Source organism: Chionomys nivalis, chromosome 21 (genome assembly GCF_950005125.1).
Source record: "Chionomys nivalis chromosome 21, mChiNiv1.1, whole genome shotgun sequence".
Classification (NCBI taxonomy): Eukaryota; Metazoa; Chordata; class Mammalia; order Rodentia; family Cricetidae; genus Chionomys; species Chionomys nivalis.
Window position 1 is genome coordinate 31,642,315 of NC_080106.1, and position 10,119 is coordinate 31,652,433.

General features: G+C 47.4%; 1 long non-coding RNA gene and 2 other non-coding genes across 3 annotated transcripts; 1 reads left to right on the plus strand and 2 right to left on the minus strand.

Annotated features, from left to right (window-relative positions):
• Positions 1–886: 886 nt before the first annotated feature.
• Positions 887–1,565, minus strand: LOC130863306 (uncharacterized). The gene is made up of 3 exons (XR_009055717.1): positions 1,449–1,565; positions 1,223–1,372; positions 887–1,043 (listed from the first exon to the last, which is right to left on the minus strand). It is a non-coding gene; the product is annotated as an uncharacterized LOC130863306 (long non-coding RNA).
• Positions 1,566–2,270: 705 nt separating this feature from the next.
• Trnal-cag (transfer RNA leucine (anticodon CAG)) lies at positions 2,271–2,353 on the plus strand. The gene has a single exon. It is a non-coding gene; the product is annotated as a tRNA-Leu (tRNA).
• Positions 2,354–2,601: 248 nt separating this feature from the next.
• On the minus strand, positions 2,602–2,684 carry Trnal-cag (transfer RNA leucine (anticodon CAG)). Its single transcript has one exon. It is a non-coding gene; the product is annotated as a tRNA-Leu (tRNA).
• Between the last annotated feature and the right edge of the window lie 7,435 nt (positions 2,685–10,119).

The following is a 10,119-nucleotide window of genomic DNA, read 5'->3' on the forward strand; positions in this document are numbered from 1 at the left end:
GAAGGCTGGTGTGGATGTTGGGGTAGTGATCTGCCTAGGGCCCACAGGGCAATAGGCAGTGATCCCACACTGATGAAATAGACTTGAAAGGCAGAGTCCTTTATGCTCTCAGCCACTGAAGCAGGGCCTTGTGGGGCACAGCTCTTGTGATGATTGGCTTTGGGTCTCAACCTGACACATCTGGGAAGAGGGGACCTCAACTGAAGGATTACCTCCATCACATAACGATTATTTTTATTATTATTGGTGTGTGTGTGTTTAAGGACAGATTAAAGAAGTTGGTTCCTTCCTTCCACCTTTACGTGGGCTCCAGGAATTGAACTCAGGTAAGACTGACCTATCACTAATTTGATGTGTGAAGGCCCAGCCTGCTGTGGACAGTACCTTTCCAATGTAGGCCTGATCTGTATGTATAAGAAAGGGAGCTGATCTAGAACCTGAGAGCCAGCCAGCGAGCCCTTCCTCTGTGGTTTCTGCTTCAAGTTCCTGCCCTGGCTTCTCTCAGTGATGAACTGTTTAGATGAAATAACCCCCCTCCCCCCAAGTTGCTTTTGGTCGTGGTTGTTTATCATAGCTACAGAAGAACAAATTAGAACCCCTGCTAACTCAGCACGTGGAAGAGAGAGTTTTGAGTCTCAAGGCCTGCCTGAGCTACATAGAGAGCCCCTGTCTGGAAAACAAAAACAAACCAAATAAATAAATAAATAAAACCACAAAAAACAAAGGGAACCGTAAGATGTCTCAGTGTAAGCCTGACAGCCTGAGTTTGAGCCCATGTGAAGGTGAGAGCCACAAATGTTGTCTTCTGATCTCTGTACACACACACACTCATACAAAAAAATGAATAAATAAATTTATTTAAAACAAATGGAAAAGTTAGCTGCATGGGTATGCCCAAGAGGACACTGTATATCTTTTCTCTTGCATCAGACTCTCAAACACCCTCTTCCATCCTTGAGCTTATCAATCTAATGTCGAACCTTCCTCCCATGAAGCATCCTTGGGTGAGGGTATCCAGTTTTACTCACAGCATCGGGAAGAACCTGGCACACATCAAGGGCTCGATAAATATTTGTTAACTAGGTTTGGTTACATTGTCGGGGCACTCTGCATTTCAGGAAAGGCCATTGCAAACCGATTCTGGAGGGACTTTGGGGACCGGGAAAAGGGCGTGGGAGTCTGGTCACGTCTGGAATAATAACCAGGGTCTCTGTTTACACACCTGGATTACACATCCCAAGCCCCGAGGATCCCGAGGCAGGGGCAGGCGAAACTGTCTTCTTCCTCAGGCCTCTCTACACAATCTCAGACAGATGAGAGGGCTCCAAGAGTCCAACAGAATCTTAGTAATCGCGTCTTCCGGGCTTGACCCCTGGACTCCAAAAAGAACTCATTTCAGATCCTCTTCCAGACCCACAGCATATCAGTAAGGCCTCCGGTCTCCCTACCTGTGCATCTGGGTCCGCCGAGGAGCCTAGAATCCCGGCCGTCTGAGATCCCGGGAGGAGGAAGGTGCTCTTAAGCCTTTGGAAATCCGGTGGGGAACGGCACCCTCGGGGCTGAGATTTTTCTGGTGCCTGTGAGCAAGTTTGAGGTTTGGGAAGAGGGGGGCAAGAAGGAACCAGAAGGTGATGATGAGTCACAAAATCACCGGACGCGAGACGGTGCGGGGGTGGGGGGGGGAAGGTCTGTCCTGCACACCTACTGTGTGCTAGGCACTGTGTGGGCACTGGGGACACGGCCAGAACCAGGATCAGACAGTACCTCCGCAAGCTTCATCTAAACTAGACTCTGAAACAAACTAGTTTCTCTGCAAATGGGAAGCTGCGGTTTTGACTATAGTTGAGCAACAGAGCCTGGACTTTAGGACGTCACCGGGTCTGGGAAGCAGAGGTTAAGTACTGTGTATATGGAATTGATTGCCGCGTGCCAAAGAGACACGCAAAAAAGGAGGAGAAGGAGGAGGAGGGGGGGGGAGGAGGAGGAGGAGGTGGTGAAGGAGAAGAAAGAAAAATACAAAGCGCTCATAGATCGGCAGAAAACAAAGCTGAAAGGCACAGCTTCTGCACCAATCAGAATAGGACAACAGCAGATCTGGTATCTTTCGGATTTTCCAGCGGGAGGCGAGCACCCTCCCCTGGCCACTTAGCTGTACTGCACAGGGCACTTGCTCCGCCCAATACGGAGGACCAGACGTAAAGTGCTACTCAGTACGCATGCGCATATTCAGAATCTTACAAAGAGGCTTGACGCAAGCATCTCTTTCAGTTGTCAGGATGGCCGAGCGGTCTAAGGCGCTGCGTTCAGGTCGCAGTCTCCCCTGGAGGCGTGGGTTCGAATCCCACTTCTGACAAATTCATGTTTTTTTTTCTTTGTTCACAATTCATAATAAATCAATTATGAACTTTTTATAATATTCTCGTCTTCGTTTTGCTAAATGCCACCGTATACTTTTTAAAACTATCTTAATACGTATTTCTTTGATTTGAAAGTGTAAAACGAATTTAGGAGAAGGAAAAAAATAATAAACCTCCACTCTCGTTTCCACCTTCGCTTCCGATTTTCGGAGAGGGTTACAGGCAAAAAAGAAAAGGTTATCTTTGTCAGAAGTGGGATTCGAACCCACGCCTCCAGGGGAGACTGCGACCTGAACGCAGCGCCTTAGACCGCTCGGCCATCCTGACATGTCTACATTGGTCTTTCTTGTTCATTTTAGTTGTTGGCACTCTGTGACACTAACTTTTCCCATATATTTTCTATCCCTGTTTGTATCTACACTGTCGCCTTCACCCCCCGCTGCCACATGAACTAGTTTGGTACCTTCAGCCAGAGTCTCTTCCGCTCTGGGCGACTTCTACAGTCCGGCCCACACAGGGTTAAAAAACACCGGTAGCAGGGCGGTGGCCCTTACCTGTAGTTCTAGCTCGCAGTGATGTAAAGCAGAATTGCCTCGAGTTCCATAGCAGCCCGGGCTATGGAATTAGACACTATCTCAAAAAATAAACAAACAAACAAAAAAAAACAGCAAAAAGCTAAATAAATAAAACGTGAGCACACACCCAGTTGCCAAGGCTCCTCCTCTTCGCAAACTGCCACGTAGTTGTTTTCACTGGATACAACACGGAAAACCTGCTTCTCTTATGTTCTGGAGAAAAGAACTTTAGACGTAAACACAAGGACGAGTACCTGAATTCTAGACGACAGCTGGCTAGTCACAGGGAGTTGTGTGACTTCTCAAGAGGGCGGTCGGGCTGAGGACGGCCAGCAGCAGAGAATTGTCCCACGTCCTCGGAAACCCTCGGAGACCAAAGACCTGAAGGTGTCCTCAGTCCTCGTTCCTCGACCGAGCCGCAAGGCGGACAGACGGTCTGTAGGAGAGTTTGGGGAAAGGTGACAGGGCGTCTGAGCAGAAGGCCCGGATGCCAGAAGCATTCACGACAAGGCTGGACAGTCACCCAGTGGAGGTGTCTTATTGCCGCTGTAACAAATGACTACAAACCTAGGAGTTTAAAACCACACGGTTTCCTTGTTTGTGTGACTGATTGGTTGGTTGACTTTGGACCAGGATCTTACTACGGTAGCTTGGATTAACCCACCTCACTGTCCTCCTGCCTCAGCCTTCTGAACTCTATGACTGTAAACAGGAATATAAGCCAACACGTCTGGTTTAGTCTTAATTCTTCGCCGGCCTCACCTCCTTGCTCTTTCCCCCACCAGTGAACAAGAGCTCCCACCCTTCCAGCTCTGGTGTTTGTGGAGTTTTGCCGTTTGGTTTTTGATTTGGGTTGCGGTGTTGTAACAGGCTTTGTATGTGATTTCATTTGTTTCTTTTTGTTTTTTAAATAAGGTCTCACATAGTCCAGGATGACCTCCAAATCGTACGGTAGTCGACGATGACCTTGAACCTGATTGTCTTTAAGACCAGGGCTGCGTGCAAACATTCTACCAACTTAGCCATACCCTTCTCCTGTAAGTACGTTATTGTTTCTTCTATTTTTGTTTGTAAATGGATGTTTAAGATATCCAAGGTGTGATGGTGCATATTTCATTTTAGCACTTGGGATACTGAAGCAGGAGGATTGAGATTTCTAGGCCAGCCTGGGCTACATAAGGCAACCTCCTCTCTCAAAAAAGTAACTGGAATTATTTCTCAATTTTAAATGTCAAACCCTGGAGTTGAGTTGTGGGACTCAGGCCTTTAATCCCAGCACTCATTCGAGGCCAGCCTGGTCTACAGAGAGTTCCAGGACAGGCTCCAACGCTACACAGAGAAACCCTGTCTCGAAAAATAAAAAAAAAAAAATTGTCAAGCAATAAGGCAGATGTGATATGACACATACCCATAATCCTAGACGTTGAGAGGTGAAGAAAGGAGGATCCCGAATTCAAGGTCATCCTCAGTTACATAGTGAGTTCAAGGTTAACCAGCCTGTCTGGAAGTCAGTGTCAGCCTGTTACTTGGGCGAAAAAAGGACTAGCTAGCCACCCAAGGGCAGCGGGTCAAAGAGAGTGTAGCGCCTCTCTTCTCCAAATTTCACTGTGGTAGTGCTGGGGACTCAGCTCAGTGGGTTAAAAACATTTGATGTGCAAGTGTGGGGAGCTGAGGTTTAATACCCAGAATGGACGAAAAACTGAACACAAAAGCCTGTGTCGGCGATCCCAGCGTCCCCGCAGTGAGAGGGGAGGAGAGGCAGGAGAATAAATAAATACCTAGAAGTTTGGGGGCCAGCTAACCTGGAACACTCAAGAGCCTCAGAACCTTAAGGTGAAAGGCGAGACCAAACACCCAAGGCTGTTCTCTGACCTCCAAACACATGCCGTGCCACGCGATCGACCGTGAACACGCTCGCGCGCGCGCAAGTAACTAAGAGCACTGATTGCGGCTCCTACAGAGGGTCTGGGTCCCAGGGTTCACACGCCTGCTCACAACCATCCGGAAATCTAGTTCCTGGGAACTCAATGCCCTCGTCTGGCTCCTCAGGCACTACATGCATGTACACACACATATTCTCAGGCAAAACACAGAAAATAAATAATAATAGTTTAAAATTTTTTTTTTTTTGTTTTTTGTTTTTCGAGACAGGGTTTCTCTGTGGTTTTGGAGCCTGTCCTGGAACTAGCTCTGTAGACCAGGCTGGTCTCGAACTCACAGAGATCCACCTGCCTCTGCCTCCCAAGTGCTGGGATTAAAGGCGTGCGCCACCACCGCCCGGCCTAATAGTTTAAAATTTTTAATATGTATAATAACCCCAATTTTGTTAAAGTAAAATAAAGGTTTCTAAATAAACACACTCAAGTGTCTATATTTCTACATATACACGTCAGTGAAAACTTAAAAAAGCAGAAAAAGATCTGAGAAAATTCACCCAAGTCTTGTCAGACATTTATGAAAGGGCAGAGGCGGGCCTGCCTGCAGAGGGAGCTGTGACCGGCAATGAAACATGCAAATAAATGAATTTTTAATTAATAATTAAACTGGAAAGAACACGCCCCGCAGCATCAGCACAGACGGAGATAACGGTGTGGTCCGTCTGTGGTATGTGCAAACTGGAAGCCTAGAAAGAAATCCACAGGCGTCCTGTAAATTTCTTAGAATTATTCATTATGGTTGTTAGTATCCTTCGGTGACCTGCTTTGTGTATTTTTTTTCTTGCAGCATCTCTCAACGCTATTAGTTTCTTGTTTTTGTTGTGTATGCCTGGTGTATAGTACAGACACCGGACGGTGCAGGTGACCCCACCATGGCGCACGCGGGGAGCCCAGAGCACAGGATGTCGGTTTCCTTTACTATCGCTCTCTTCCTTGTTGCTTTAAGACTAGATCTCTCGCTGAACCAGAGCCTGTCTCTGGGCTAGGCCGGAGAGATCTAGGGATCTATCTGCCTGTCTTCACCCACAAGTGTTGAAGCCACAGTCCCCCACGGCTGTGCCCAGCTTTTTATCTGGATGCGAATCTCGCTCCTCACGCGAGCACAGACAGTGATCTTATCCACTGAGTCATATTCCCAGCCTCGCTGATTTTTTTAAAAGATAGTCTTTCTATTTTAATTAACCAATTAATTAGGGTTTCGTTGTTGTTGTAATCTCTCTAGGTAGCAGAGACTGCCCTCTAACTCACTATGTAGACCAGGTTGACAACCTCAAGCTTAACCTGTCTCTGCCACCTGACCGCTAGAATCAAAGGCATGGGCCACTGTCCCTGGGCCTGTTGATTTTATTTATGTATTTATGCATTTATGCATTTAGGTTTTTCAAGACAGGGTTTCTCTGTCGCTTTGGAGCCTGTTCTGGAACTGACTCTGTAGATCAGGCTGGCCTCAAACTCACAGAGATCCTCCTGTCTCTACCTCCTAAGCGCACCACCAACACTCGGCTTTTTTTTTTTTTTTTTTTTTTTTTTTTTGATACAATGTCTTTCTATATAGACCAGGCTGGCCTGGAACTTAGGTTGCTCCCCTGCCTTGGTCTATCATGTAGTTGGGAATCCAGGCCTTCCAGGATTTGGCCTGGCCCCTGGACTGAGGTCCAACCGCTCTGTGAAGAATCCCAGTGTCTCTCCCACCCTAACAGGCCCAGAGTTTTGCCGGAATAGAACCCTGTTCAGTTCTGCACGGGGAGCAAGTGGCTGGCCGCCCCTGGAAAGAGGGTCGAGCTGACTCCCCACCCCCAGCTGTCTGTCTGTCCTGCTATGTATTCCAACAATCCAAACGTCACTGCATCGGTGTGGCCCTGGGTGGGCAGCTGGTTCCAGCCTCGCTCAGGTCCCCTCCCACGTCTTCTGATGGAGGTGGCTGCAGTTGGCCCAGCCTGCTCCAGGATGCCATTTGAAAGGAATGAAAGTGGGATTAACCAAAACGACAGAATGCAAAACCAAAGGCAAAACAAAAACACACTACTGTTTTAGAATCGGCCTCATAAACAAGCCCCTTATTGTTCTCTGTGTCATAATAAAATTAAGGGCGCCGTTCAGCTTTGTTCTGAGCTTGGACTGGTCTCTGGGTTCCAGTCTTGCAGTACTGAAATGCACTTTTCATTTGCAGAGTAGCTGCTTTAGATGCTGTGTGTGTGTGTGTGTGTGTGTGTGTGTGTCCCAGTGCACTGGGGAGAAGGGTTTGAGTGGGTAAAGGGTTAAGACAACATTACCCAGACATTCTATCAAAGTCCCAAGATCTTAAAACCCTCCTGTCTTGTCTTTTTGAGACAGGGTCTCACTAGGCAAGTGAAAAGGACCTTGAACTCCAGACCCCAGGTGGAGACTACAGGCTCGCACCACCACACCAGTTTAGAACCAAGCAGTGGTGGCACGCGCCTTTAATCCCAGCATTAGCAGAGGCAGAGGAATCTCTGTGAGTTTGAGGCCAGAACAGGCTCCAAAGCGTCAGAGAAACCCTATCTCAAAAAACCAAAAAGAAAAAAAAAGGCAAAAAAAAAAAAAGGATAGGGCTCAACTACATAGTGAGTTCAAAGCTACCTAGACTTTAATGCCTGGGAAGGAAAGGAAGGAAAGAAGAAAGAAACCTCCAGGTGTGGTAGCGCTCCCAGAAATAGAGAGAAGAGGATTTAATCTGGGCCACATTTGAGGCCAACCTGGGCAATCTTACAAGACACTCTTTACTCAAAAAAATCAAAAGGAATAAAGTGTGCCAAGGCCATACAGTGGAACTCTGTCTTGAGAAACAAACAAAAAGAAAGAAAGAAAGAAAGAAAGAAAGGAAGGAAGGAAGGAAGGAAGGAAGGAAGGAAGGAAGGAAGGAAGAAAAATGTGGTCTGCCAATGGTGTCCAGGGTAGACTCGGCTGATGTGGCTGGCTGGGCAGGTGCCCCCTTCTTCCCTCAGGGCTCCATGTATGCCCCTGCTGCCCACTCAGTGGAAGAGAACAACTGTCCCCTAAGGACTGCCCTCCCCCTGTGGGTCTCTGTGCAACTGCACTCTGCTACTAGAACCTCCAAACAGGAATCAAACTAGAACCTCAGCCTGTGGGCCGCGACCCCTTCAGAGGTTGCACATCAGATATCCTGCATGCCAGATGTTTGCATTATAATCCATAACAGTGGCAAAATTACAGCTATGAAGTGGCAACAAATGTTATGGCTGGAAGGTCACCACGACATGAGGCACCGTATTAGAGGAAGATTAGGAAGACTGAGAACCACTGTTCCAAACAAATTTTCAGGAAATTAAAAGGTCACTGGTGTAGTGTGTTGGGCATAGTGTGTTAGAGTACTTGTTTAGCAAGTTTAAGACCCTGGGTCGTATCCTCAGCACAGCATAAACCAGTGTTTGTAATCCCAGCACTTGGAAGGTAGAAGCAGGCCAGAAATCCATCCTTGACCACATATCAAGCTCAGGGCTGGCTTTGGCTACAGGAGACTTTGTTTTAAAGAAGAGAAAAGGAGAGGAGAGGAGAGGAAAGGAGAGAAGAGAAAAGAAAAAAGTAAAAGGATCTTTGCAAATGGTTAAGTGACTAGCGATGGAATAAATAGTTAAGGTTCCTGATTTGAGGAGATTGAACTGTATGATTTGATGGCTCATGACTATATCCTTCCAAAAGACAGAGAGAGAGAGAGAGAGAGAGAGAGAGAGAGAGAGAGAGAGAGTCTGGGCTTCAGAGCAATTACCCTGTCTCAAAACAAAGAGGGGAAAACAAGGTAGAAACCCCAGAGGCTGCCTGGCCCAGGCCACCACAACTGCAGCTCCAGGGCAATGTCTTTGTGTAGCTAGCCTCCATAACTAAGAAACTTTTGTTGCTTTAAGATGTTGAGCATGTGGTAAGTTGTCACGGCAGCCACAGGACAGCACAGTCAGCTACACAGCCTCTATGATCTGGGCCCTACCCACAGGGCCAGTCTCACCCATGTGCTCTGTTCCAGCCTCCCTGGGGACCTGCTTTTAATTTCTCCAACTGCCACCGGGCCCTTGCACAGACTGAGTTCCTCACCTAAATCCTTCCAAGGTCTCCTCCTACTCACTGATTTCAAGAATCAGGTCTTTCTTGATTGTTGTGCTGGCTAATTTTATGTCACATTGATACAAGCTATAGTGATCTGAGATGAGGGACCCTGGATTGAGAAAATGACTTCATAGGATCCGGCTATAGGAAAGCCTGTAGGGCATTTTCTTAGTGATGGGGGAGGGGTCCAGCCCACTGTGGGTGCTACTATCCCTTGGCTGGTTGCTGAGTTCTGTAAGAAATCAGGATAAGCAAGCCAGAGAGAGCAAGCCAGTAAGCAGCACCCCTCCACAGCCTCTGCATCAGCTCCTGTCTTCAGGTTCCTGCCCTGTTTGGGTTCCTGTCCTGGTTTCCTTCAAGGATGAACAGTGATGTAGAAACATAAGCCAAATAAAACCCTTCCCAAGTTGCTTTGGTCACGGTGTTTATCACAGCAATAGAAACCCTAATCAAGACAGTCATCCCATGGATAACCTGCATAGGACTGAACTAGACCTCCTGAATGCAGGTGACAAAGGTGTGGTTTGGGCAGTATGTAGGGCCACTGGCGGTGGGACCAGGATCTAACCCTAATGCACGAACTGACTTTTTGGAACCTGTTCTCTATGGAAAGATACCTTGCTCAGCCTAGGCACAGGGGGAGCCGGGGCTTGGTCCTGCCTCAATGAGGTGATGGTCAACTTAGTTGATTTCCCAGCAGAGACCTTACTCTTTCTGAGGAGTGGTGGGGGAAGGTAGAGAGAGTGGGAGGAGGGGAGGGAGGGGGAACTGAGATTGGTATGTAAAAATTAGTTAAATAATTAATTAATTTTAAAAAAAGACCGCCATCCTATCTAAAAATCTCCTCCTGGCCACTCTGTCTCGTCCCTGTTTGATACAGTCATAGCAGCAGCTGTCTCTATCTGAATTATTATTATTATTATTATTATTATTATTTCCCCCCTGGTCTATCACTTATGTCCTGCTGCTTGTCCCCCCACATGGACAGTGGGACCCAAGAGGAGCTGGTCTAGCTGTCAATGGTGAAGAATGTGAGCCGATGTGTCTGTGCACATCACAGCAGTGCAATCCAGCATCACCTCCTATCTCCAGGGCAACCCTCCCTGACACAGTCGCAGGTTTCCACAGACATCTCATTTGCTCTCCTCAAATAGTTCTTCAGAGTGAGCA